Below are 26,632 nucleotides of genomic sequence, written 5' to 3'. Positions count from 1 at the left end.
CACCTGCCGCTCCGGTCCCGCTCATAACACACACATCAAAAGAAAAGCCGACCCCACACACACACTGCTTTGTCAACTCTCTTTATCGTTACACTCCTAGAGACGTGCGTTGAACGTACTCCCTCCCTCCTCTTGCTACTGCCTCCGTACGTTTTCACAAAAACGTAGTGGCCGTGGCATCCGCAGAAAACGTACGGCGAAAAAACACATGGTGGGTTGTGACCAGCACTTAACAGAGGTATGAAATGGGGTTCAGCACTGATACTCACCGATTTGTAGAAAGTTGGAACCATATTTCCGTGATTAAAAGGTTGGCCATTAATTTTTTTCAAACCATGCTCAGACAGGAGACCTCAATGAGGCAGGGTGCAATTCAAGGCCAGTGATTATTAATAAAATGCTGCTTGTTGCCTACACTGTAATATAGTGTTAAATTTCACACATATCCCTGTGTGTGGGGAACCAGAGGTTTAGATCACAGCCCCTCTGTGGGGCTGCAAACTAGTGCACATGCTAAATGACAGACACAGCAAAACATGTTTTTGCAGTGCGCACGCTGATTTCATTTCGATCATGGATCACATATGTTTGAAAAGTTCACAGATATGACCAACTTTACAACATGGAGTCAGAAAAATATGCTCAAATGACCTGCAGTTCATGGAGGAAATTGTACACTTTACCTTTGTTTGGAGGTTGATGATTGTATAAAAAGCTCACTGAGGGACAAATTAATCCAGAAAAAGCCACCATCCATGTGGCAAATTGCTTAAAGACGTGACGGAGAACTTTAAAAGGTTAACTTGCACCTCATTGTTATTGCATAGCCACAGAGCTAAAGAGTTGTAGAAGCGTAAATTAGGCTTTAGGATTTTAAGGTACCATTCCACAGCAGACTTAGATAAAAAAAAAAAACACTGACTCAACCAAATGTAATCTTTTTAATGCACATAATGTCCTGCTCATATTTAAGGCAGGGTTTATTTTTTCTGACAAAGTTTTTACCCGGTCATTAAATGAGGCAGGTCCCGATTCAGGATTCCCTGTAAATCATTTGATGCCTCCTGGCTGTAACTAACCCATTACTTACGTACATAAGGGATTTTGTGCGTTTTATACATATAACAGATTTTATCTGTTTTATATGTATAACAGATTTTGTCCATTTTATACATATAATGGATTTCAAGTATAACGGACAAAATTCACTGGTCCACGAATCCATTATATATAAGTTCTACTGTACTTGTGTTTCCGACAGTGTTGACGTCACGCTTAGCAAATGTCAGAGTCCACACTGCTGCTAAAGAACTGTGATGTGGATTAATTGCAGTTTAAATATGTGCGATGTCGTGTCGTGATGACTCCTTTTTAAAGGGATAACTGTTCATTTTGATGCAGTCTGCAACAGCAGTAGCCTCTCTCCACTGTGAGAAAGTGTGCTGTGCATAGGATAAAAAAGCTTTTCAACCTACTATCCCTGGTTCTCAAGACCAGACACTGAAGTGGCTCTACTCTCTTTTTTTTCTCTCTCTCTTTTTTTTAAGATATTTAGATGTACCTTAGTATACACTAGTAGAGTTAGAAAAAAACACCTTAGAATTGGAATGTATAATAGAAGAGATACCGTACTGAATTTTCATGCGCATCAAGTAGTCTTGAACGCAGCCTGTTAAATCCACAGTCTCTGTGAGAGACAAAGCTTTGTGAACCCTTGATGCAGTAAGTCTGAGTGGATGAAAAACATTCATGTGTGTTCAGGCAGCCTGTAGAAAACAGCTTTGTGGTGGAGTTTCAGCTACACATACACGCAGCTGGGCTAAAACAGCATCGTGGTGCGTTCTACATGTTCACAACGGTAGTTATAACGGAGTTAAAACAGCGACCTGCACATCTGAATCAAAAATGTGACAGACACTCAAATACTAATAATAGCTGAGAGTTATCTGTCTCCTTTCTGTATAGAGAACTAAACCCTGGGCAATGCGTGACCCTCAGACACAAGCAGGTAGAAAGTCTTGAAGCTCCTCAAAATTAATGTATTCCTTATTTTTTACATTGTAACTACAACATGGATGTTTAGACAGCCTGTACAAACAGTGTCATGGTAGAGTTCCAGCTTCATGTACACACAGTGTTGAGTTTCACATGCACACTCATGGCAGCAGTTAAAATAATGTCCTGCTGCAATACAGACAGCAGACTCAGCACGTATCTGGATCCTAAATCCGACAGACTCTCCAAAATTAAAAAAGTTGAGAGTGAAGGGTCTGTCTCCTCTCTGTATGGAGCATTGAACCAGGTGATATGTGTGACGTTTGTGTACATCCGCAAGCTGGTAGAAAGTCATGAATCTCCTGAAAATAACGTATTCCTGACTTTTTCCAATCATCTGCTCACACGTCCACTGATCTAAATGAATACTGAGCAATCACTTTTGTATGAATGGTCAGTAGTTTCATGATCTGACAATGCAACATTTGTTTCATCCTGTTCACTATTGTGCTCTTGTGGCATTTGCTCAGACTGACTTCACCCAATGAGAAATGCTGAGTAAAACGTTTTCCGGAAATACACCTGCTGGCTCACCAAGTGAGAGGTTTAATTAGCAATAATGTCAGCACCCACTGATCTTGACCACATGTGTGTTGATAGACTTACAGTCACAAATACTTTGATGTTGTGTTGCTGAATGGCATGCAACATGTCTGTTAAAACAGTGTAAGGGACAAGTCAAAAAGGCATTGTATTTAGTTTCTTAATCAGACTGCAATCTGTCATTCACTTTAAGAGTTGTGTGTGCTTGACCTTGACTCACTGCTTTTTAAATGGTGGAGTCAGAAGTGAGATATTCTGATGAGGAAACAAATCTGTGCAAAAAAACAACCAAGTGCACAAGCACTTATGGGAGCTGTAGTCATCAACCACAACACCCTGAGGTGAACCAGTTGAGTCCCTTGTTCTTACAACAACTCATCCTCTGACTTCCCCATGTCTACAATTCTGTATCACGTCAGGACCATCCTATGGCCAGCTCTGCCTGCCAACCTGGGAGAATAAAACCCTTGTCAAAACATATCACAAACCAGACATCATCAAATTCTGTATTTCAATGGTACTGTGCTGGAGATACAGAACACCCAGATAATATTCACAGTGCTTCACTTTTTCCATATTTTTATGTTAAACCCCAGACACATGGCACTAACAAAAGACACCGAAGCCAAATCAAAATGAGAAATCTGGACTTACGTTGACTTTCAGAGATATCGTTTATCCATTGTCCAGCATTGTTCCTGTAGTTGGCGCTTCGTCAGAATTTTCAAACTGTTGAAAAATGTGAATGAATCCCGACGACAACCTCAATTCATCCATATTCCCTTTTGCTTTCTGTCTTGATGGTTCCTCATTGTTTGCATAGTTCCTGTACCATCAGTGCTCCATTTGATTCTCATCCAAGTTCTCCCAAGTCCTACGTCTTGCACGAATGTTGAGAATATATGAATGGATCAATAAATAAAGATCCAATGAGCTGAACATGACTTGTCCAAGTGTGGGACAAGAAGCAACATTTTTCATACAGAAACAATAGCAGCAAGAACATTTTATCAACTACTTTACACTGTGCACACACTGGAACATGTGTGAGTGTAACGGAGGCCAGCAGGTGTCGCTGTGCAGATGTAGTTAGTAAACCTCACTCCCAACAGCTCAAAAGGATTCTCTGGTCACAAGGCCAGAGCCCTGGGTTTTAGCTTTCTGTTTACAGAGTCCAACTCCCATGCCAAGGATCGTGAGTTTGCGTCCCGAGGGGAGCGAATGGGCGGAGTCATAACAACACAATGCAGAGTGCAGCCGTTACAATGGTGCCGTGAACCTGGATGGGAATGAGTTTAGGGGGGTGAGTGTAACGGAGTCCAGCAGGTGTCGCTGTGAAGATGTAGTTAGTAAACCTCACTCCCAACAGCTCAAAAGGATTCTCTGGTCACAAGGCCAGAGCCCTGGGTTTTAGCCTTCTGTTAGAGAGTTCGACTCCCATGCCGAGGATCGTGAGTTCGCATCCCGAGGGGAGCGAATGGGCAGAGTAATAACAACACAATGCAGAGTGCAGCTGCTACAATGGTGCCATGAACCCAGATGGGAGTGAGTTTAGGGGGGTGAGTGTAACGGAGGCCAGCAGGTGTCGCTTTGCAGATGTAGTTAGTAAACCTCACTCCCAACAACTCAAAAGGATTCTCGGGTCACAAGGCCAGAGCCCTGGGTTTTAGGCTTCTGGTCAGAGAGTCCGACTCCCATGCTGAGGATCGTGAGTTCGTATCCCGGAGTCATAACAACACAATGCAGAGTGCAGCCGCTACATGTGCACGCGCACATTGCAGCCTTGAAGACAAACCTGTTGTCAAGACAACAAGTTCTCACAGCTGCAGGTGCTGTGGAGAGTAAACGGTGGTTGCAGACTTGACTTGCACACAGGCTGGGTCTTGGTCTGATACCTGCTGTCAAGTCACCTCATCATGAATGTTTTGTTTTGATTTTGTTTAAAGCGTCATGGTCACTGTTCACTGTTTTTCTTTCATTAGTTTTGGTTTTGTTTCATTCTTTTATGCACTCTGGTCTTGTAGGCTTTTCGGCAGCTTGCAGCTTAAAACTGAGCTTGATGTGTTCTGTTTCCACTGATCATCCTTGAGATGTTTCTGCATCTGAATTAGTATAGCAAATTTGACATGCCTCGCAACGGGGCACCAATATACAATAATATGTAGCGAAATTTTAAATTGCCCATGGGCGTACCAAAATAAACTGTAACGAATTGCATTAATTTAATTATTTGGAATGAATGGCACCTCACATGGGCACCAATTTAATGTAGTGAATAAGTAGTTAAGCCTCGCAATGTGTTATTGGCCTCACAGAGAGCACCAAAAATAGTGAAAGTATTGTTAAACTCTCAAATTGAATTAGATTGGCCTAGACCTCATTTAATGGGTCACCAAAATAATTAACAATTTTAGGGTTTAATAATTATTATTAGCCTCTTGGCACCATCTATTTAAAGCATAGGTACTTTAAACATTTGTTAATTTATCAGTTTCAATTAATCAGTCTCAATTTAATTAATCAGTCTCGGGTCTGAAAGTCTGAATTCTACGATACGATTGACCAAGGGTTTCCTTCTGAACATAAAATGAACCACAGCAGAAATATTTACATTTTATTTACAAGTATACAAGAAATGATCAGTTTTACTGGCATTTTTGTGGACAGTGATTAAATAAGTTAATTTATGGAAACAATTTGCTTACTCATGAGATGCTGAAAGAAAGTAGAGAGATAAAGCTTAAAGACTTTAGGTAAATAAATCTGAATAGAATTTAGTGATGAAATTTGAAGCCAATTATTTTTTAAGAAAATTATTAAGCAAACATATGAATATGTTAAAAAAGAAGACACTTTGCATCCATTGACAACAAAACCCTTTTTCTGGAACCTTCAACTGGGTCACTAAGCTGATCCGTTGAAGAGGGGGTTCAGATGACCCGTCCATCCGTCATTGATATGTTAGGCTCTTTGCAGCATGCTCACTTGGGTCAGGGGTTAACTCAGCGGTCTCCCCAGGTGATCCCAAAGGCTTCAGGGTCAGCTCGTTTTACCGACAGGATGGCTGCTTGCAGTCAGGTCTGCCGTCGTCAGCTTGCTGGACCCCAGAGGTGGAAGGCATTTGTTGAAAATGGGTTCTGGTAGCTTTTAAAAAGTTTGTTGGAGCCAGATTAAAAGTATTTGTGAATTTAGAAAAAAGATCAAACTTTAAGAGCAACGTTGTACAGAAAAGGAAAGTCGCTTTTCTGTAAATTCACTATTATTTTGAAAAGTTCAGATTGGAAGTTCTCTTAAAAATTTGAAAGACTTGACGAACCTTAAAAGCGTCAGGCCATTACTTTAAGAGGTTATCAAAGAATAACAACTAATGAAACAACGAATGAATGAATGAAGCCACGAAGTAGCGTAGCACAGCTTAGCTTGGGGCCTTGTTGACCCAAAAATAAAGTTAAGTGTTTAAAGAAAAAGAAAAGAGGAAGAGAGTTGCAGAGCGCTCCAAGATAGTTACAAATGAGCGAGCAGAAACTCTGTTCTAACTTTTAAAGGGGACTTCCGTCATTAAATTCCACCCATTTAGGGTGTGTAACTTTACAGAAACTTCATGTGCTCAGAAAGGCAGACAAAAATGATTCAATTATTTAAACACATGAACTATTTTGGCATACTATTTATTCTAAGACATTTTTGGCATGAATATAATGTTATTAAAGGCTTAAACACATCCTACACACACCACTTGGTTAACAGAATATTCTGCTGTTATCAAAACATGGATAAGTCAGAAAAATCACATTTAACACACATCAGTTGCAAGGAACACATATCAATTAAATGGATAACATGCAAAGCATTTGCTTGATTAATCAATACAAACATGAATAGACATTTTTATATATGAATAAAAGAATACTGATTCAATTTTTATTTTAAGCCAAGGTATTTTACTTCATTTAGACCTAGAGATAATAGCTGGTTGTCAGGGCCCAAAGTTTTATGGCCACATCTTATCATGGAAGAGATCTTCTTGTAGTGTCTGGAGAGGTTCTGGCCTTGGCGTGAAGTCATAAAATTTGGGTTCTCCTGGCCTGGGGAAGCTCAGATTCTGACGTGAAGCAATTATAAAGTCATGTAATTCATAGTGACCGAAGTTTAACCGATAAACAAGCAAGGGCTCCTTTGAAGAACTCTGAGTTACAGTTCTGTTGATGTGGAGCCCAAAGTGTGGAGGCCCATGGGGATGTCTCCAAAGATCACCTCCAGATGGACTCAGGAATTTCTCAGTTGGGAGTGAAAACACTGTCTGTCCTGAGTTCAAAACCTCAGGTTTTTCCTGAGAAAGCATCAATGTATTTATTTAATTTGGGCAAATCGAGGCCATGCGCTACATATCCCCCCATGTGATGGAGAGGTGGATGATGTCCAATTCCTTCTTCACAAGGAAAAAGCTGGCTGAGAAGAGTCATCGGTGGCTGATGGTGGACAAGGACCTCCCAGGTGCTGTTTGCTGTAAAGGCTGATTTCAGAGGCACAAAGTGGCTCAAATAAACAAAACAAAGCAAAGCATTTTGTTTCCTAGATTGGAAAGCTTTGAAGGATGTTACTTTGGAAGCTGCTCAGGGTTTGGCCTGTTTCAGCAGTTTGGAGATCCTGTGGGTCTGCATCATTTATCCTATTATTTGTTTTGTTTGCAATTGAAGATTGCATTAAATTCCTTAGCATAAAAGTTAATTAAAAGGTTTTACGATTAGTTAGTAGACGTTGGAGCTTGCAGATTCTCCTAGTGTTTGTGGGAGTTCTGTATAGTTGTTATGGCTTCCTCCCACACTTAAGGACATGCAAGTTAGTTGAATTTGCAATTTTTGGTAGGTGTACCACGTACACCTGGTCCAGGTGTACGTGGTACAAAAGATCTCAACTTTAGTGGAGTTATCCTGGTTGAAATCAAATTAGAATTGAGCAAATTTGAATTAACTAGTGTTCACCCCCCACTGGAATGGCTGGGGTGGCTGAATTTTGAGTGTACGACTTTTAATGCGTCCTACTCCATTTTGAAGAAACATTTTTACACCTAGAAATATTGGGTAAATTAAAAGCTGTGAAATCATTTAGATACTTGATGATCTTGGTGCATCTAATTAAAAATAATATGTATATTAGTCCTTTCCGATAATTTTGAATGACATTTTACTACAGAAGGTAAGTGCATTTAAAGAAATACAATTGGCTAAACACATGCTAATTTATTTCAAGGAAATAAATTCAAGTAATAAATGTAAAGTTAGGATAAATTTAACTGATACAAATTTTGAGCATTTCATTTGGTATATTCAGACACAATTGTGTTTCTGAAATTTTATTGTCAGCATAGCTGTTTCTTACTGTCATTTCTATATACAAAACCATTGAGTTATAGTGCATCGAGTAGATTTCTGCTTCCGTATAGGAGAGCTTGGTGTAGAGCCTGTGTTGAGCTTAGGTGGACCACCGGGGCTGCCTTTGAGCTCAAGGGCTGACAGTCAAATCAAATCAAATCAATTTTATTTATATAGCGCCAAATCACAACAACAGTTGCCCCAAGGCGTTCTATATTGCAAGGCAAAAGCCATACAATAATTACAGAAAAACCCCAACGGTCAAAACGACCCCCTATGAGCAAGCACTTGGCGACAGTGGGAAGGAAAAACTATCTTTTAACAGGACGAAACCTCCAGCAGAACCAGGCTCAGGGAGGGGCAGTCTTCTGCTGGGACTGGTTGGGGCTGAGGGGAGAGAATCAGGAAAAAGACATGCAGTGGAAGACAGCAGAGATCAATCACTAATGATTAAATGCAGAGTGGTGCATACAGAGCAAAAAGAGAAAGAAACACTCTGTTGGGAAGGTGTCGTAACACGGACCCACAACAGGGGGCGCAAATGAACGGACAATGGATAAGACAAAGAGTAACAATTTAATGTTGTGAAACGCACAACTGGATACAGACAAAGATACAATGCCAATTAAACACAAGGTGACGTGCGGGCAGGCTCGAAGATAGGAGACCTCTGGCGATCAAAGAGCCGGGACCCACACAGCTTCCACCACCAACGGCCTGAAGAACAGCGGAGCCGCCAAGTCCTGAGTCCCGAGGTGGTCACCGTCTTCTGTTGCAGACCCTGGTACTGCTGGCAGAAGATGAAAAACAGTCAATGGTGAGTGTGTATCCACACACCCAGTACTCCTTCACCTACAGATCTTCAAGGAGGGAAAACCTCCACCTCCAGAAACAATTTCACCCGTGCAGCTCCTGTTAGTCTCGTCCCTGGATGGAGTGAGAGGCGAAGAACGTCGCCCTCCCACTATCCGCCAATCCAGCTTCAGACAGAGCCCGCAGGAACATGGCTGCACACAGAACAATGTTAGATACAACGATAATCACAGCAGAGAAGGTTACCTTAGATGGTAGCTGATTTCTCGGCGAGGAGGTGGAGTAATAATCCGGCTTTTGTAGGGACGGTGGTGATTGGTGACAGCTGGTGTAAATGAGTGACAGCTGTCACTCTCTGTCTCTGCGCCCTCTCATGCTTGAAGCCCGCACTCCAAGCAGGGCGCCGACTGGTGGTGGTGGGCCAGCAGTACCTCCTCTTCAGCGGCCCACACAACACACTCAGTGCATCATGGGAACCCCACAGCAGTCTAAGTCTATAGCAGCATAACTAAGGGATGGTTCAGGGTCACCTGATCCAACCCTAACTATAAGCTTTAGCAAAAAGGAAAGTTTTAAGCCTAATCTTAAAAGTAGAGAGGGTGTCTGTCTCCCTGATCTGAATTGGGAGCTGGTTCCACAGGAGAGGAGCCTGAAAGCTGAAGGCTCTGCCTCCCATTCTACTCTTAAAAACCCTAGGAACTACAAGTAAGCCTGCAGTCTGAGAGCGAAGCACTCTATTGGGGTGATATGGTACTAAGAGGTCCCTAAGATAAGATGGGACCTGATTATTCAAAACCTTATAAGTAAGAAGAATTTTAAATTCTATTCTAGAATTAACAGGAAGCCAATGAAGAGAGGCCAATATGGGTGAAATATGCTCTCTCCTTCTAGTCCCCATCAGTATTCTAGCTGCAGCATTTTGAATCAACTGAAGGCTTTTCAGGGAACTTTTAGGACAACCTGATGATAATGAATTACAATAGTCCAGCCAAGAGGAAATAAATGCATGAATTAGTTTTTCAGCATCACTCTGAGACAAGACCTTTCTAATTTTAGAGATATTGCGCAAATGTAAAAAAGCAGTCCTACATATTTGCTTAATGTGCACATTGAAGGACATATTCTGATCAAAAATGACTCCAAGATTTCTCACAGTATTACTAGAGGTCAGGGTAATGCCATCCAGAGTAAGGATCTGCTTAGACACCATGTTTCTAAGATTTGTGGGGCCAAGTACAATAACTTCAGTTTTATCTGAATTTAAAAGCAGGAAATTAGAGGTCATCCATGTCTTTGTGTCTGTAAGACATTCCTGCAGTTTAACTAATTGGTGTGTGTCCTCTGGCTTCATGGATAGATAAAGCTGGGTATCATCTGCATAACAATGAAAATTTAAGCAATGCTTTCTAATAATACTGCCTAAGGGAACAGTCGAGTGTTAACCCTCAAAACTGAATGATGTTCAGTGGTTTTAGAGTCTCTTTTCTGTTGCTTTGTGAAACCTTTCAAAGGAAGATCACGCAAATATTGAATGTTGGCTTCCTTGGGGTCCCCAAGGATTCTCAGATGATGACTGGTGGCAGGCTGAAGGTTTTCAACAAACAAGGTTTTGAAGCTGAGATCTTCATCCATGCCTGGCTCATTACGTGTACCAAAATATGCACCCAGCAGACGGTTGTAATACAGTTGAGGAGATTCTTTTCTCCCCTGTTTGATTTGCAGGGCGGCTGCTAAGCCTGTCTGAGCTGCGGTCGGAGAATTCTTTCTCCAGTGCCATACAAAGCTTCTGAAGGTCTTGTCTTACCGCTTCAGGTTGGCATTTAATAAACCTGCCAACCTCGCGGCTAGAAGTTCGTCTGACAAGACAGATAAACTCATCACTGGTTGCTTGAGGAAATCTTCTGAGAGAGTATTTGATGTTGTTCAAGTAAGCACCAGTGTCCAGTGAGCCATCAGGACTTGGCTCAGATCACCAAATGGGGTAAATTCAGTTGGAAAGGCACACAACTGTCTACATATAAGGTCCCACAGTTGATGGTGCATGTCAGAGCATGAAGCTTGAAGTCAACCAAGCATGAAGTCAAAGGAATTGTCTGTTGACCTTTAACACAGGATTGTTTAAAGGCACAAATCTGGGAAAGGGTACAGAAACATTTCTGTTTCTTTGAAGGTCCAAATGAGCATTGTGGCCTCCATCATCTGGAAATGGAAGAAGTTTAGGTCCACCAGGACTCTTCCTAGAGCTGGCCACCCATCTAAACTGAGTGATCTGGGAAGAAGGGCCTTAGTCAGGCAGCTGGCCAAGATCTCAATAGTCACAACTCTTCTGTGGACAGAGCAGAACCTTCCAGAAGGACAACCATCTCTACAGCAATCCACCAATCAGGCCTGTATGGTATAGTGGCCAGACGGAACTCACTCCTTAATAGAAAGGCACACGGCAGCCTGCTTGCCAAAAGGCACCTGAATGACTGTCAAACCATGAGAAACAAAATTCTCTGGTCTAATGAGACAAAGATTGAAGTCTTTGGCGTAAATGCCAGGCATAATTTTTGGAGGAAACCAGGCACCATTCCTACAGTGAAGCATGGTGGTGGTAGCATCATGCTGTGGGATGTTTTTTCAGTGGCAGGAACTGGGAGACTAGTCAGGATTGAGGGAAAGATGAATGCAGCAATATACAACGACATCCTGGACGAAAACCTGCTCCACAGCACTTTTGACCTCACAGTGAAGTGACGGTTCATTGTTCAGCAGGACAATGAACCCTGAACACACAGCCAAGATATCAAAGGAGTAGTTTCAGAATAACTTTGTGAATGTCCTTGAGTGGCCCAGCCAGAGCCCATCTCTGAATCCAATTGAACATCTTAATTGAGCATATTTAAAAAATAGATTTTATTAGGATAGCACACAGTCTGCACATAGTACAGTGAGATAAAGGAAGAAATTTAAATTTGTCATGCATTGGTCCTTTGTCAACAAAGTACCTCAAAGTACCCTGTTGGGCCAGTTAAACCATAAAATGACTTCTGTGTTACATATATTCCCCTTGTAAAGCATGCAAGGATATGTTAACCAAATGCACCCTATTGGCTGTCCCACGAGAACCGTTTGCTAAGCCTGTGTTCTGTCAGGTGTCATTAAGGTCCAACAAGATTCTGAGAGGGCCTGTCACTACAAGAAGTAATGGATGTCTTCTTCACTGATTGCTCGCAGGGACGGAGTCAGCACAAACAGCAGATTTGAAGTGACATCTTGATGGAGACACAGCTGGCCACACATGTTAGGCTGTAGAGGGAGGAAGGCTAAAATATAGCCAGCAAATTAAATGAGATAAAGAGATGTACATCAGGCAGATAAACGTTTTTCCCCAAACATTAACAAATGGCATGTATCAAACATAATATTTTAATAAAATGATATATTGGAGACTGAACTCAGAGCACTGCATATTCCAGTGTGTTACTAATCTCGTAGGTGCATTCAGAGAATGTCAAAAAATGTTGGAGGGGCATCATCATCATCATCTGTCTGTGTGTCAACATTGTTCTAAGCACAACTCCTGATGTCCTTGGATTGTTTTTACTGCTCTTGTGATGTAGGTGAGGAGTTTGAGCAGACACGACTTAACAATGCCAACTACTGCCACTGGTTTAAAATTTATCAATTTATACATGAGAGCAAAAATTCCAGACAGTCATGATCCTGGTCATATCACTCAATTTCTTTTTAATGTTGACATTCCTTTCCTTTATCAGTTTAATTTTTTTTTCTGTTCTTTTTCAGCACACTATTTTATTATTTGCCTGTTTGTTAATGGTCCTCCAAGTGCATTTAAACCCATTTCTTGTGTTCCACAGTGTCAGCACATCATTCTGCATCATCATTCTAGTGACTACAAGCATTGTTATTTTCTCCTCGTGATTCCAAGCTGCCAACCAGTGTTTGTCCCTGTTCCACTTTGTTTCTCTTGCCAGTCTGCCTGATTTGGATTAGTTTGCCTTGTCTTTTGTGTTTTTGACCACTGGCCTGATAAATCTATCATGGACGTCTCTGCTACTGATTTACTGTGTTTGACCTTAGCCTGTTATAGTGCTTTGATTCAAGAACTTTAGATTCACCTTCCACATTGTTCCCTGTGTTAGGGTCATAAGGCATTCAGGTCCACTGCACAGCTTCAGCTCTTGATTACAAAACAACTTTCACCTGGATTAACATTAATTGATATTGCTCAATTAACAGCTGACATGACTGTAAAATATAATTAAATGTCATAAAAATATTGAAAATACGTGTTCCTGTCCAGCACAGTTGTGAGGATTTGACCTTTTTCTGTTTGTTTTGTGCAACCCAGTCTCACGGCAAGTCGTGATTCAGCAGCACAAAATATACATTAATCTAGTAGTTTGTGATATTGTGATAAAAAGTGCCTCATTTTTGTCACGGCAGCACAAATTCATTTTAATTCATTCCTTGATGGCTGCACAAAATTAAAAGTGAAGTGGGGGGGGGGGGGGGTCAGGGGTGGTTATAGTTAGGGTGGAGGGAAGGAGTAGGATTAGGTCATGGTTAAGGTTAGGGTTGGGGGTAGGAGTAGGGTTAGTAATAGTGAGTTTAAAAAAAACCCTGTCACAAAAATTTGACTCATTTCGTGACGGGAGCACAAAAAAAAAAAAAGTGAGACTGGGCTGGTTTTATGAATCTTAGGCTGTGCGTGTCTGACCTGCTTCCCTCTCACACCTCAATCAATCTTCTACTGCCAGTGCAGTTTAAAAGACTGGCTCATTCATCCACTCCTTCCCAGTTTGTTGACACACCTCCTGTGGCAGCCATGCCCAGCCTCACTACCTGTTCTGCCCACACCTGTGGTACACTTTGGACATTTTGAATAGACCCTAGCTTCTGGACTATGACTCTGCACTTTTGATAAACAGAATGACTAATTTCACTTAGTGAGTGTGTGGTTGTTTGAGGTCCAATTAATATATCTGTGTAAAGATAATACTGTTTTAAAACATGTTTCATGGAAAAAAAAATATTTAAATGGTAAAATTCTGTTTTGTTTAGCTCATGTTGCAGTGACTGATTGAAACAGCTCCATTAGCTACAAACTATGATGAGAATTCAAGCTAACTCATATGCACAAAAACCAAAGAGGTATTTCCAGTTGCAGTAGCAGACCTTAACACCATCACTGCTTAATCTCCTTGGTGGTTTCTCGAGTGCAACTCCTCCTAAATTGCATTACGGATTTCATTGAAACATCACACAATGGTAGCACACCAGATGAAGATGTGCATGAAGGTGCAATGTCTTCAATTGACTATTGTTGTTGCTTTATCGCATTTGTCAGTTATATGTCCAGAGTATGACCAGTTTGTTAATCCAGGTGTTTCATCACAAAAGGGGTATCATTTTGTAAGTTTGCTCACAGATTTATAATATATGAACTGTGAATTCTGACAAATATTATGTCAAGCATGAAGCGACAGATACAGTATAAGAACCAATAAATAACAGAATTTAACTGTGTCATTACACATTATAAGCTGCAGGGAGGGAACATTTATAATCAACAGCATCATCTCCAATCATTTAACAATATGCAATCCACAGATAAAACATCAAGGGGAATCACTTTATGTAATTTAGCACTGCCTTGCTTCAACATGATCAGAGAATCTGACATTATGAAATGGATTAAATTTAAGACCAATTAAAAAAAGAATTGCTTGAAATGAGCACCGACCCTTGCCAAATTGGATGCCAGTGATCTCATTAGGCTGGTTTCTCACTCAGTGTGAACCAGCAGCTGGAGAACAGGCCTGTCTGACACACTGTCAGAGAGGAAGAAAACCCAAAGGGCTGTAGCCTGCAATGGGTTGAGAATTAGAACTTTTCACGATCCCGTATAGAGGTGTGTGATGTATATATTTGTGTGTGCAGTTGACTGCATATGTGGATAGACAAATGAATGTACATCATAATCTCCATATTGTGTTTCTGACACCCATGAATGTACATCATAATCTCCATATTGTGTATCTGATGCCCATGAATATATGCCACAGTTTGTGTCCATGTCTGAGCTGCATACTTGAGTGTATTAATGTGCTAATTTGTGTAAACATACTGCACATTGCACATACCCATCTTTCAGTCAGCATGTATGCTTCCATCTGCCACACAACACATTGGATTCAGAGAATAAACTAATTTATTTAATATCACAGAAATGGCATCCTAATTGGGAAATAGCTTTTAAATGAGAACACCACCTGGTGCTCAGTTACTCATACAATATTGTTCAATTGTCTTGCATATATTTAAGCAGATGAAGGTAACACACAGTGCTTTACGGTGTTGTATTTGTTAACAAAGTACTGTGAAACTTAATCATCCATCTCATCGCCTGATAACCTTCTCCAGAAAAGTGCCAAGGGTGGCGGATGAGACAGATTATGACACATGGCAGTCTGGTGTTGAACTACTTTTGAAAGATCCATCAATATCTGACCTTCAGTGCGCCAGGCTGATCCGCGATTGTCTATTGCCTCCTGCAGCTGAAATTGTGAGCCCTGACACAGTACCGGAGATCTATTTACAACAGCTTGACTCAGCGTACGGTGCCATACTGGATGGTGATGAACTCTATACAAAGTTTTTAGACACCTACCAAGATGCTGAAGCGAAGCCATCTACTTGCTTGCAATGTCTCCAAGTCACCCTGCAGCATGCTGTGAAGAGAGGAGGTACGCCAGTGAGGGATGTGGACAAATGTCTTCTGATCCAATTCTGTCGGGGATGTTGGGACAATAATCTCATTGTAGAGCTGTAATTAAAACATAATAAAAACAATCCACCTTCATTTGCGGAACTCCTATTGCTACTCCGGACAGAGGAGGACCAGGACGCAGCAAAGGCAGTTCAGATGAAACAGCACCTGGGAGCAACAAAGTGGAAATTAGTGAGTCATGCACAGTATGTACACCCAGAGGAAGAGACCAACTTGTGTGCTGCTCTGACGACACTCACCAAACAGCTGACTGATCAAATGTCTGCCATCCAGAAACAACTAGCCTGTCTAACGGCAACTCAGAGCAGAACATCAACAACCTCTGCCATGAAGACAGTCGAGAAGCAAAAGCCTAGTAACCCAAAATCTGCTCTCCCGAAGCCTGGGTTTTGTTTCCAATGTGGAGAAGATGGTCACATAAAACCTCAATGTGAGAACAACCAAAATCCATCTGTTCTTTTGGCACAACAATTCAACAGTTTACCAAATGGACTAGTCGGTTCCAGGTGTACGGTGGAAGTCAACATTGCCAGCCAAACCTGCCAGTGTCTCCTTGATACCGGATCACAAGTAACCACAATCCCCCTGTCCTAATCAATATCTATCAGATCAACCTATTCATCCACTTAACGAACTACTCCATATCGAAGGTGCAGCAGGTCAAAATGTTCCTTACCTTGGATATGTTGAGACAATAGTTGCATTTCTAGAAGATTTCCTTGGAAGCAGTTTTTCCATCCAAACCCTTGTGCTTGTTGTTCCAGATGTTAGACCCAGATTCCCACCTTCCGTCTTAATTGGCATGAAGACCCTCTAAGTGCTTTATGAGCAGTTTTCCAGCAGTGGTTCTTCCACCTTTCAGCCAAGTTCACATGGCTACAGAGTGGTCTTGCAGACTCTGCAGTTGACACATCAGAATAACTCTGAAGAGCATGTGGGACTCGTCACACTCTGCACTAAGACCGCAGTGCTTATTCCACCAGGTCCTACAGTTGTGGTCGAAAGCTTGGCGAAGGTGTCTGCTCCAACAACCAGCCAGTCTAAAATCATTCACCACCCGGATTCAGGCCTGCCAGGTGGCTTGTGTGTAAGCAGTTGTTTGGTTGATTTACCTTCTCACTCACCCCGCAAGATTCCTGTTGTTGTGGCAAATGAGTCAGAGCAGGACATCTTCATTCCTCCATTCTCAGTGATTGCAGATCTTGACACTGTTGGAGTATGAAACCTAATACCTTCTAGTTTTTTTTTTACCTTTTCACATGTTGGAGGGGACCTTTTACCATGGTATTTAACTGAAAACCCAAGACATCAACCTCCTGGTTGGAGCGGAATTGTTTACTTCTGTCAAATACCTGTGAACCCAAACATCAACATGTGGACAGGAAAACTATTTACCTTAGGTCACAACACCCTGCGTGTTTGTTGATGTGAAATAAGGAAGTCAGTCTCAATTTATAATGTACATTGTCCCATAAGACAGACCTCTTACACTGGAATTTATTAACAGATTATTATTCAAACAAACAGAGTGAGTAAAGATAAGTTCATCAGATACAGAATTCTGTGGATCCGTTTGGCTGGCTCCTCCTAATGTAATTCTTAGCAAATCACCAGCAGGGGAGACAGCAGAAAAGACTGAAGACTCTCTGACGACACTACATTTTTATAATCAGAATCTGCTCTGTTGATTGGTCAGAGTCCCATTCATCTTCACAGTCCAGCAGTGGTCTTCTCCCATGGTCCACCCACTGTGCTGTCCTCTCCTTTGTTTTCTTTTGATAGGAAAAATCTCCTTCACATCCTTATCAGCTTCCTTTGGACCTCCTCGGCATGGTTTCCAATTCAGGTCAACTTGAAATGATACTTCAGTTGACATCATTGATAAAGATGTGATCCTCCCGTGTGTGCTTAAGTGATCAAAAAATGCCATGTCATGTTTAGGCCATGTGGCTAACTAGGTCAAATTTTAAAGATGTGAAAAGCAAGGCCTTGTGTTAGGGGAACCACTGCCTGCTGTTCACGTCTTTTCACATTATAACAAGATAATGAAAGGCGCTTAGCTTTTACAAGATATACTTGGTGCAGACAAAAGGACAGAAACTTAGTGCAGATATCAAGAACATATTGACCCAGTGCAAACTTGCTGATAGTCATTTGACCTTCAATTTTGGTGATAGTCCAATTCTACCTAAGTGGCAAGAGTGAATCACAGCCAAATGGAGGTTTTATCGCATCATGACCTTGATTTTGGGTGCATGAGTCATGTTATGCATCATATCAACCTTCACAATAATACAACTTTCAAGCATCGTACATGACCTATTCACCTCACTGACATCGGAGCAGTCCGGAAACATCTCCAGAAGCTTCTTGATGCTAGTGTGATTAAGGAGTCAGAATCACCTTTCTCATCCCCTATTGTGGTTGTGAAAAAGAAAAATGGAGACATCAGATTGTTATTGATTATCGAAAGTTGAATTTGCAGACAATAAAGGATGCTTACCAATTATCTAATCTGGAGGAGTCTTTTTCTGTGCTCAGTGGCACCAAGCGGTTTTCAGTAACTGACCTAAAATCAGCCTATTACCAAATTGAGATGCATGAAGAGGATAAGACCAAAACTGCCTTTGGGTTTCTGGGAATTCAATAGAATGCCCAAAGGAGTTACAAACACACCTTCCACATTTCAATGCCTAATGGATTATATTATGGACTGTAGATGATGGAATCCCTAAATTCCTTGCAATTGAATGTTGAGAAACATTGATCTTAAACTGTTGGACTGTTTTTTCATGCAATTGTTCACAAAGTGGTGATCCTCGCCCCATCTTTGCTTGTGAATGGCTAAGTCTTTTGGGGATGCTCCTTTTCCACAATTAGTGTCCTCACTTCCCAAATGCTTATTGAGTGATGTTAGAAGGAAAGGTGATGTAACACAGTGGTAAACATACCGCTGTCCCAGTTTTTTTTAAACATTTTACAGGCATCCATTTCAAAATGAGCAAATATTTGCACAAAAACAATAAAGTTTATCAGTTTGAACATTAAATATCTTGTCTTTGTGGTGTATTCAATTGAATATAAGTTGAAGAGGATTTCACTTGCATCTCTTTCCATACAAAATTCAGTGTCAGAGCGAACTAACTCTCCAGCAAATGGCAAGGAGATTTCAATTTGCTAGGTCGTTTTCCAGAAAACTGGAGATGGATGGTTTGTTTCTTAGGAAACTTCAGACGAGGAGGTTACATAGATCATGCCTTGTGCACCAGCATGAAATCCCCAAATTTCCTGTATTGTCTGTTGAGGTTTCTTCCTCAAATCATCAGAGGAAGTTTTTCCTTACCTCTGTTGCCTGTGTGCTTGCTCTAGGGGTTGGTCAGTTTAGACCTTACTTGTGTGAAGTGCCTTGAGGCAACTTTGTTGTGATTTGGTGCAATATAAATGAAAATAAGTTGAAAAAAATCATGTCACCTGAAAGATAAAGGATTAAAACATCAAAAAGGTAAGACTGAACTAAAAGCTGTGCATTGGGGAGAAAAAAAAAATTACATGCTTTGGCCACATGGTCATGCAGAAAATGTCTGACAATATTGATTGTTTTTTCTGTTTTTTTTTTTTGTTTTGTTTTTTTTTTAGACACCCTATATGCTGGATTGGAGCAGAATTTGCCTTGGTGTAAAAGCATAACATCATATTTTTTCACTGTTCTTGCACAAAGACCTCAAACAACCCTGATGGCCCCTTCACACATAACACGATTGAAGCTGAATGGAGCGTGAAGGAGGATTTGAATGGTAGTCATGAAAAATCAGAGCCACCTCGAATGCCTTATACAGCAGTCTGCACAACTATTCAGCCACAGCACATGCACTCTACATTCACATGTCGCTCGCACCGGAAACCCATTCGAACAGCAGCCAAGATGAGGTTGCACTGCCATCTGATCTTGGTCACAACATTTGCACGGAATGTCATATGCAAGTCAGAAAAATCATGCTACGGCTAAGGGACTGCATGAAATCATCGGCTACATCAAACCCTGGCCGAATGGCATGATCAAGCTAGCCTCCACACCAGTGGCCGAATGGTGGGCGAGTAACCATTCGACCCACTCTCGGCTGGAGTCTAGGTGCCACCCATGAACATCCAACATCACTCACGGGCACTTAGAAAATGCATAGCCATTAGCACGACCAGCATGAATGCAGAGTGCAGGACATCACTTTTGAGCTGCAGTCCAGGCAGCGAAAGCTCGAAGGGTGGTCACTTTATCGTGTCAGCCCCCAAGCAACACAAATGGCTTGCAAGTGTGTCGTTTTCATCCCCCCAGCAACACAAGCATGTCGTTTCCACCCCCAGCAACATGAATGGTGTGCAAGTATATCATCCCTCCTTCCACACCACGAACCAACACTGTCAAGGTGCAACTGAGGTGGCAAAGGCTCGAACAGTGGCCAGAGTGCAGTGCCATTCCTGTCCAGTGCAGCGCACACATCTGGACAGCTGCCATGTCCATGATGGAACAGCTGATCGCTGTGGAACATCCATCATTGCATATCCAGCATGTCCCATTGGAGGTGGAATCAACGGCCAGCAGTGTACCCATACCATCACAACAAAGATAAAAATAAAAACCCAGATGCATGTCACAGCACCATCCGACCAGACAGCCATGTCACGTGACACGCGATCGCTGATGATCATGACCCAGGCAGGCCCACCGATCCAATCAGATGATGCCAGCGTACATGGGTGCACCAAAGCTGTGAGATGATCACACACGTGTTCACCAAGGCGATCATCATGTCACAGCTGACCACTGTACTATCACTACTCAAAGCTGGAGAACACATATCGTGCCATGTAGAACATCACCTCTCAACACACCACTGCGATGCACATGTGTCGGCATGCTCTCATGGCAAAATTAAAACACACTTTGAAATGCATTCAGCTGCACCTCAGTTCGCACTGCAGACATCATCAGCCAGGCTGCCCCATGTGAAAATGACCATCTGATCACGTGAATGGTCAGCTGGCGAAGCAAATGTCACATCGACCACGTGAGTTATAGTCCACAAGACTTGGTGTCCTTCAGCGCACCGATTGGGTAGACAGAGCTAGAAGCACAGAGCCAGCTGATATGTTCATGATATGAGCACATCAATTCATTCATGTCAGTTCATTAATTCTTTGTTTACATCCATGGCCATGGTTCATGAACATAAAGGAACAGAAGGATGATAATTCTTGTATTGTCTACTCTTTATAATAGGAATTAAATATTTTAACAGACAAAACAAAATCTGTTTGTTTCCTCATTTACAACACAGGCCATCAGGCATCAATTACACATCATTACCAGTAACATGACTGTCTTACATGTAAACAGGACATTCATTGTTCTTATAATGTTTTGTGCTCTCTCATTATTTGGTCATTACACATTTTCTTCAATTTCTGTACATTTGTACAACATTTCATTACTCCCTCTGCTGTGTGAGTGTGATGTGATATCACACTTCTCATGTGGTCGCACTGTGTTCATGTGCATGCACAAAACCATCACCACGGGATCATACGCTTTGAAGACAAGGACTCACACCTCCCCACCCCCCACACAACTGGATATTCAAACACTCTGGACCTCCCCCCTCTCACTGCTGTCCTCCCCACTCCCCCTGTTGCCCTCTCGGTCCAAGAGGAGGACGTGAGGAGACATTTCAAAAGGCTGAATCCACGTAAGGCCCCGGGCCCAGACTGTGTCTCTCCTGCCACCCTGAGACACTGCGCTGATGAGCTGGCCCCAGTCTTCACGGGGATCTTCAACACCTCCCTGGAGTCATGCCATGTTCCAGTCTGTTTCAAGTCCTCAATCATAGTTCCAGTCCCCAAGAAACCACGCGTCACTGGACTTAATGACTACAGGCCTGTGGCTCTCACGTCTGTAGTCATGAAGACCTTCAACGCCTGGTTTTATCCCACCTGAAGTCCATCACTGACCCCCTCCTGGACCCCCTGCAGTTTGCCTACAGAGCCAACAGGTCTGTAGATGACGCCATAAACCTGGCCCTTCACTCCATCCTGCAGCACCTGGACTCCCCAGGAACCTACGCTAGGATCCTGTTTGTGGACTTCAGCTCTGCATTCAACACCATCCTTCCAGCTTTGCTCCAGGACAAGCTTTCTCTGCTCCACAAGCCCAACTCCACCTGCAGGTGGATCACAGACTTCCTGACGGACCGGAGTCAGCGTGCGAGGCTGGGAAAAAATGTCTCGAACACTCGGGCTCTCAGCACAGGATCTCCACAGGGCTGTGTCCTTTCCCCTCTGCTCTTCTCCCTCTACACTAACTGCTGCACCTCCAGCCACGACTCTGTGGCAGGAGGGGTATTAGACAGGGTACAGATCCCTATTGTGTGTATGCCCTAAGATCCTGGCTTTCACTTCCCTCCTGCACTCGACCATCAGAAGTGTTCATAGCTGTGACCTACATTAGCTTTCATAAATGGTTTAGAATATGACCCCTTTAATGTTAGTGGATTAACTTGAGTTTATAACAGTATTTGAAGCCCTTGGGCTAGCTCTCCATATTTATTTGAGGTGTCTTTGTCCCTTAACATGTGTCATTTAGGACTGTGTGATGTTGTCCCTGGATTGTTCATTGGGCACTAGGACTGATGGACACACCTGTGTCCCAGAGGAATACTCTTAATGCACTGTCAAGGTCATCTGCTCTCCATCTAAGTTGTAAAGAATAGATGGGAACAAGCTCTGACAGCATCACCAGCCCAACAGAGACTGCATAACTGTGTCCATGCTTTGGGAAGCATGGGGCCATTAAAAATGGATAGATCAATACCAAAGAATACACACACTTCTGGCTGTCTACTCTAATTCAGTGGCTAAGGGAACAGCACAGGATATATGCTGGGAAAAAAGAGAAGAAGGCCATGCAGGGGAAGAAGGGGAAAATAAAACATCAGAAAGATAGAGACATAGATAGGAGAGGCAAAACAAAGTCCTGGGAATAGCGGCAGTCACTCCATTATTAGGTGACAAGAATTCCTCTGCCATCTCTGAGTGAAGTCCTTGGTGAATATGAAGAATATAACACATACGTCAGCCTGACACAATCTTCGCTACACCATTTCACACATCATAACTAGTTCAATAGTTTCAACAGTTTAGTTTTCAGTTTCATTCTGTTTAATATTTCAGACTCATGGTTGTGGTTATTACCGATAGATTAAAATTTCTGAGCATTCTAGTGCACACACTGACACCGAGAGCAGCTTTAAAGATCAGTTATTTTATTAGGCTGTCAGAAGGCCTCCCTTTAATAAAACCATAGTCTGGGATCTACTTCTGTATGTGGCAAACCACATCACATGGACATCAACCTTATATTTACTTTTATAACAGCTGAGTGGATCTTTGTCATTTGATTGGTGGCTTGTATGTCACATGACATGGATTACTCATACACAGTAAAATCACCAGTGTAAAACTAACACTGACCCTGTTAAATCAACACTGCCAGTGTACATATGGTCCTGCTCTGGTCAGAATGGGGCCATATGTACACTGTCAGTGGTAATTTAACACTGGTGATTTTACTGTGTACCATTTGCCATTGTGTTTCATTGACCATGCAATAGTTGTCTTTTTTTAAGCTCCCAATTTTGGTGCTATATGAAATGTGCTGTTGTATGCCCTGACCACTGCACATGCTCACACTAGTGGGGGCGGTGTTTAGCTAAACATAGTGGAGTTTATTTTGCTGATGGACGACAATTTGAAGGAGCTAACTGAAGGTGCTAATTTTTCTAAAACAAACCACAAATCCACTATGCTGTAAGCTGTCTGGAGGCATGGAGAGCTGTTTGTTATGTGTCGTACGCGGGCGGAGGACCGGCCAGCGTTTGAAGGACCCAGTATAAAATAAGCAGAGCACGGTTCAAAGGATAACAGAATTTAATAAACATAACAGTGAGTGCTATTAATAACAAATGAGTGCGCGGTCTGGCGAGGTGGAGTAAGGGTGCGCTCCCAGCAGCACAAACGGTCCGGAGCCAGAACAGTTCGGACCCAAGGACCCCGCCGACACCCCCCAGGTGGCCGCGACCAACCGAGTCTGTGAAAGAAGAAACCATCATGTGAGTCCACCACTCCACACACAGAGAGACCACTCAAAGGTGTACATAAACAGCAAACACTTCCTGGCTTAATCACCAATCAGCTTCCCACCCTGCAAGCATGGAACACCCAGTTCAATTCTCCACTGCAGTGGAAGCTGATTAAACGACTAACATAACAGCTCAATATAATAAGGTGTGAGGGACACCACATTTACTGACTGTACTTATGTTAGTCACAAAACCTAAAGTACCTCAGGAAGTGTGCTGACGAGCATGAGACCTCACCCCCTCCTCTATCACAGACCATGGCATCAAACCTGGTACGGTCTCTGCATCCATGATGATGAGATGGCTCTCTAGACGACGATCTCACCCGTCTGGTCACAAGGTCGAGTCTCTGGCAAATACACACTGTGTACTCCAGACTTAAATGCAACCATGCCCCAATCCATAAAGATGCACCACAGCTGTGAGTCCTGACGAGCTGCACATGACCAGCCTCAGGTGATCAGGGTGAGGTCCTGATAACTCAGCCACACAGCCACTCAGTCCTGAACGCATGCCACCTGGAAGAAAAAACAAAAGACAGAAAACAGAAGACAGAAACAAAAGGCAGCCAGGCACCCCAACCATACAACACTGTTAGGATGAAGTTTGAAAAGCTAGATGAATTTCTGAGATGATTTTTCACTGGACTGAGGAAGAACACAATTTTTTAATTGTTTTTTTTTTTTTGGAAGTACACAAAGTCTGCACGGCATTACAAACTACATAGTCACAATTTTGGACTCCAATTTAAAGTTTGTGTTGGACTGTTAAGCAGCAGTGGAACACCAAAATGTAAGACCCTTTTCTGTTGTTTATAAATTAATAAAATATCAAATGACAAGGATCTATTTTAGCTGTTATATAAAACAAATAATGAATGTTTTTACAATCTTTCAATGGAACAAATATTTAATTCAGTGAAAGATGGAATGTACTATTCAACTTGGCTTCACCTCATTGAATGGAAGATTCCATCCTTCACCTCATAAAACATTTGTGCCACTGAACTCATAAACATTCAATATTTGTATCTCATCCAGTTATTTTTGTTGTGTACTGGTTAAATATTTTGGATTTTCATTTAAGTAAAGTAAGTTCAGTTTTTAGTGTAGCCTTAATTTATTTGGCTGTGACATTCATGTCTCTGGGTCCCTGGCCTTAAAGATAGAGTATTGTGAGGGAAGACAATGCTGAGTTTGGCAATCCTGTTACCTGTTTTGTCATTTTGTGTCTCCAACTACTCTCCAACAGTCACGGCACAGTGAGATACCAGCCTAACCCTTTACACATGTGTCTCAACCACTACTCATCTCTTCTTGGAGTGGAGGACAACACCACTGTCAAATTTGTTTTGAATCAGTTTCTAAGATATTTTGCTCACAACAAAATAATGTATCATGGTTTATCGCAAAAATCTTGTCATCAACCAGAACAATGTTTACCAAAGCCAACAAAATCAATTTGACACTTGATCTACAATTATGTTAGAGCTGGTGGTGTAATTCATCTGAATCCATAAAATTCTCAAGGGCTGAGTTTCTATTTATCTAGAAATAATTTAAATAATTACACATTATGGTTAAAATATTCATAAGAGATAGATATGAGTCTTTTCTACATTTTTATTGCCTTAGAAATATTCTTATCATAGTTTATGAATATCGTGCCCTGTATTAATAGTCAGTGTCAGATCAATTAACATATCTGAAGCCCAAGTGAAATTTGTGACCATCAGTAGTTAAGGTGCAGAAAGTGTGTGTGTGTGTGTGTGTGTGTGTGTGTGTGTGTGTGTGTGTGTGTGTGTGTGTGTGTGTGTGTGTGTGTGTGTGTGTGTGTATCACAGAGGACTCATGTTCTTTTAATTCAGTGATATTTTTTTCTTCATCATGTGCTATTTTCTGGATTTGCTGCTTTGCAATTTAACCAAATGGATCAATTAGCACTTGAACAGCAGTTTCTTATTTATTCCCACTATCAAGGTCAAGTTATGTTAAGCTGTAACATGTATATGTGTATATGACCCATTTCTTCATTTTCTTTATTTTTTTCTTTTCTTTTTTTTTTTTTTTTTTTGTATGTCGGCACATCCAACAGAAATGAGGCATCAGCCCAAAACATGGAAGACAACAGGATGCAAAAATGTGTCCAAGGAACATCAGAGAGCTCCTGATAATTTTCAAACAGTTTTCTAAAGAAAAATATTTACAAAGTTTTTGTTTGTTTGTTTTTTCCCTGAAGATTAATTTCTGATTACATTCTATTTTGAAGTTAAAATATATTAGAAAATGTGACTAATACAATTTGATGAAAAAAAAATATTTATTTCAAATACTTTGATGTTCTTCTAAAAATTAATACCATAACTTGTCCACTGTTGCTTCAGATGGTATGATTTCTTGGTTAACATTATAATGAATCCTGAACATTAGTTTTAGACAAATAAAATAGTATGAAAAGTCACATGTACATTTTTAAGCCTGGTGGATTAATTTACTCATATCTACATTTCAACCAGGAAAAAAGACAAGACAAATTAATATAAACATTTATTATAAACACAACAATTATGTAACAATGACTGCAGTGTGTCTGTTAAAAATTAATGTGTTTATTGCAGTCACATTTCATTTACTCTTGATGGTTATTTTTCAGTACATGTAGTCAAGGGTGTAATGGTACATGTATTTGTATTGAACTGTTTCTGTATGGGACGTTCGGTTCAGTACAGGGCTGTTCACGGGTGAGTTTGCATTGCGTGTGTTTACATTCAGTGTTGCCAACATAGTGACTTTCTTGCTAAATCTGGTGACTTTCCAAACCCTCTTGACGACTTATTTTCTCAAAAGCGACTAGCGACAAAC

General features: G+C 41.6%; 1 long non-coding RNA gene across 1 annotated transcript; it reads left to right on the top strand.

The window, feature by feature from the left end:
* The first annotated feature begins 1,223 nt into the window (after nucleotides 1-1,223).
* On the top strand, nucleotides 1,224-26,632 carry LOC117502457. Its single transcript, XR_004558305.1, has 3 exons — nucleotides 1,224-1,234; nucleotides 7,671-7,679; nucleotides 26,438-26,632. It is a non-coding gene; the product is annotated as an uncharacterized LOC117502457 (long non-coding RNA).

The sequence above is a fragment of the Thalassophryne amazonica genome, chromosome 2 (assembly GCF_902500255.1).
Source record: "Thalassophryne amazonica chromosome 2, fThaAma1.1, whole genome shotgun sequence".
NCBI classification, from domain to species: domain Eukaryota; kingdom Metazoa; phylum Chordata; class Actinopteri; order Batrachoidiformes; family Batrachoididae; genus Thalassophryne; species Thalassophryne amazonica.
This window is presented reverse-complemented; position numbering and strand designations above follow the sequence as displayed.